This window comes from Sinocyclocheilus anshuiensis, unplaced genomic scaffold (genome assembly GCF_001515605.1).
Source record: "Sinocyclocheilus anshuiensis isolate Anshui unplaced genomic scaffold, SAMN03320099.WGS_v1.1 scaffold409, whole genome shotgun sequence".
Taxonomy (NCBI): domain Eukaryota; kingdom Metazoa; phylum Chordata; class Actinopteri; order Cypriniformes; family Cyprinidae; genus Sinocyclocheilus; species Sinocyclocheilus anshuiensis.
In genome coordinates this window covers 384200-387834 of record NW_015540855.1, presented here as the reverse complement: position 1 = coordinate 387834, position 3635 = coordinate 384200, and the positions used below count along the sequence as shown (strand labels likewise).

The window sequence follows — 3635 nt, the reverse complement described above, 5'->3', positions numbered from 1 at the left end:
GTGTGTGTGTGTGTGTGTGTGTGTGTGTGTGTGTGTGTCAAAGGACTGGAAATAGAGGGACATAATGAACAGGAAACTTTCAAGGCTTCATGGTTCTATTCTCAAAACTGCTAAAAAAAAAGCTTTCTTACTATTTTGTTTTAAGAAAATCTTATCAAAAATATAGACGATTGACAGGAAATAATGACTGCTCAAAGAAATTGAGGGAGGTTCATTTTGATGCAGAACATCCTCACACTGTAATGGCAAATTTGGTGTAGAAATCAGACTGAGGCACAACTGCGCTTCCCCCAAGCCTGTGTTTGCAACTTCCTCTTCCTCTCACAGACGATTACATGCCTCGAGCACAGGCTCTTTCAAACCAGCACAGCTAACAAACTACACACACACACAAAGACTCACGAAAGAGCGAGAAACGGGGTGACGGAGATGGAGGGAGCTGTGATGCAAAAACTGCACATAATGCAGAAAACAAACACAAATTGATTACCAATGCAAAGCCTGGCCGCAACAGCAAGTACAATTAAATACTTCAATTTGCAATCATTCAGCCATTCTGTGGTGTAACCCAGATCAATATGCATTACTGTCTATTTAAAGTTTAGAGTGCTATACACACACACACACTCACATTATAAACAAACTGCTGAAAATAAAATGACACTTTTCAATTTGGTGTTTCTTCAACTCAGGGAACCTTTTGATTTCATTTGTTTCTTTTTGTTAGGCAAAGTAACAAATAACGGATAGTTTCGGTCCTTGATTTTGATTGGCAGAGCTGCGTTCGAAGCTGTTGTAAATTACTCTACAAACATACACTTTTGTTTTCATTTGTGTGTTGCTCGACAATTACTTTGTTGCAACCACAACCTTTTCTGAAGAAGTACATAGAAAGAATAACGTTTTTATTGATATCATTACACTTTTGTTTTATTTTGTGAAACCTTACTACGTATATGGAATAACCGTTTTATAAGCCCCAAGAAGCCGTGGTTTACAGTGAATTTATAACTCCGCTTCGCGTTGTGCCTAACTCCCCTTAGCTGTTATAAATTCACTGTAAACCACGGCTTCTTGGGGCTCATTGCTTTATTGTTGTTTGGCTCTTGCTCCACTTTAAATCTTAAAACATGAAAATCCATACAAAAGTGTAAAGTATTACTTCCTACAGATGTAAGATTACAATAATGTAAATAAAGAGTGAAATAAACTATTTTAATATTCATTGTATGAAAATGATTTATGTAATAATAATAATAATTTATGCATTTAGCAGATGCTTTTATCCAAAGTGACTTACAGTGCATTCAAGCTAAATATTTTTTACCAGTATGTGTGTTCCCTGGGAATCAAATCCACGACCTTTTCCGCTGCTAACGCAATGCTCTACCACTGAGCCACAGGAACATATTTTACATATTTATGTAAATGTTTAAATGACGACTGACCCACATTGAGGCACTACGTTATAAATTCACTGTAAACCACGGCTTCTTGGGGCTCATTGCTTTATTGTTGTTTGGCTCTTGCTCCACTTTAAATCTTAAAACATGAAAATCCATACAAAAGTGTAAAGTATTACTTCCTACAGATGTAAGATTACAATAATGTAAATAAAGAGTGAAATAAACTATTTTAATATTCATTGTATGAAAATGATTTATGTAATAATAATAATAATTTATGCATTTAGCAGATGCTTTTATCCAAAGCGACTTACAGTGCATTCAAGCTAAACATTTTTTACCAGTATGTGTGTTCCCTGGGAATCAAATCCACGACCTTTTCCGCTGCTAACGCAATGCTCTACCACTGAGCCACAGGAACATATTTTACATATTTATGTAAATGTTTAAATGACGACTGACCCACATTGAGGCACTACTTCCATAACACAAAATAAGATGGCATGTCATTTAAAATTAAGCTGAAAATTTGTTAAATTGGAAAAAAAAAAATTTACTAAAAATATTTTGTAATTGTGTGGATTTTTAATACATAGAATTTTAGCTGTGAAGCTAACCTTAGCAAGCCAATAAACACAACATCACTTGAGATGCGGTAAAAAGGACATTTTGATTATTTAAAACTGGACAAATAATGTTTCCAATTACGTAAATCGTAAACGTAAAAAGAAAATCCATCACATTACACGGGGAAGGACTGCAATAGTACTCTTCGCTTTCAGGCACTGCAAGTATGCAAACTCCTTCATTGTCACGCTAAATGAATCATGCATTGTGAGTAAAACTGAGCTGACATTAATTCACACTTTGTATAATAAAGAGACTACCCATAATCACATAATGACAAAATGCTGTCTGCTGTATATTCAGTGCATACCTGTTGAGCTGAGGTCAGAGTGTGTGAAGGAAGACGGTCTCGTATCCTACAGCGCAGGGGCTCCAGACGAGGGGAGGAGCTTGAGGTCCCGCCACAGAAACCTGTTACTCACGCATGCTCCCTGTAACATACAAAGACAAGCGTTAGAGAGATTAGACCGTGCAACAGTAACACTACAGTAAGAGCATTTAATAGTGACAGGCTGCTATACAGAGGCTATCACATTGGCTGACAATTCTTGTGAATTATCATAAATCTACAGCTTTGTCAGTGAATAATGCACATTTGTTTAAGTGTTGAGTAAATATTATTAAAAAAATAATCTAAATTAATAAGTTATTTCTGCAAGTACACTGGGGTTCAAAAGCCTTGTGTGCAATCTTAAATCCACGTGTGAAAATGCTATTTTTGTAATTTAATGCCATTTTTAAATAAAATTTGTATTCAAATATAATATAAATGTAAATTAAAATGAAGTTTAAATTAATATACAAATTTTAATGTCATTGCTTGTTTTAAATTCTTTAAAATACAAATGCTGTAGGCTACATATTATTTGTATACATATTATTTGAGTTCAAGTTCAGTCCCAGATTAATCCTATAATTTTGATATATATACATACACATATCCATTTATATATATATATATATATATATACACGCCCCTATATATCTACATATAAACAGAGCGATAGAAGTTAAATACAAATAAAACACATGCAATAATTTTCAGTTCTAACCAAAGCCACATTTACTGCATAACACTTTAAATAAATATATTTGTGCAAATACAAACTATTACACTAAATAATTATATATCAGTTGCATGTTGTTTGTCAGTTTTACTCAGAAAGTAATGTACTTTGTAATGGATGTAGGGCCTAATCCATTTTCACCAGTATGATGTGGATAAAATTACTCTGCTGTACAAAACAAGTAAGTAACTTTGGATAAAAGTTTTTTTCATTTGTTAAATGACTAAATGACTAAATGCAAATGCAAATGTAAATGTAAAATGTAAGTAAACAACTCACAAATCGTCACTTTTAGTCACATCCAAATCAAAATGAAGTTGCAATGACTTTTTTGATCATTTTCAAACAAGAAATTATCTATAAGTAAGCCAGTTTTTAGCAAATAAATTCAATGTACACCCCTGTGCCACCACCATCTATTCAATCAATCGTAGGGCTGGGTATGAAATATCGATATCTCGATATTAATCGATTCTCATTTTTACAGAACGATATCGATTCTTAAATCCCAAGAATGGATTAGTGTAGCCTGTTT

General features: G+C 33.6%; 1 protein-coding gene across 1 annotated transcript in view; it reads right to left on the bottom strand.

Moving 5' to 3' along the window:
- The window catches only part of LOC107687813 (polypeptide N-acetylgalactosaminyltransferase 1-like), a 128056-nt gene that overhangs the window by 70329 nt on the left and 54092 nt on the right, over positions 1 to 3635 (bottom strand). Inside the window, exon 2 of the mRNA XM_016485279.1 lies at positions 2344 to 2464. The gene's annotated coding sequence lies outside the window, so the exon portion shown is untranslated. The remainder of the gene's footprint in view (positions 1 to 2343; positions 2465 to 3635) is intronic.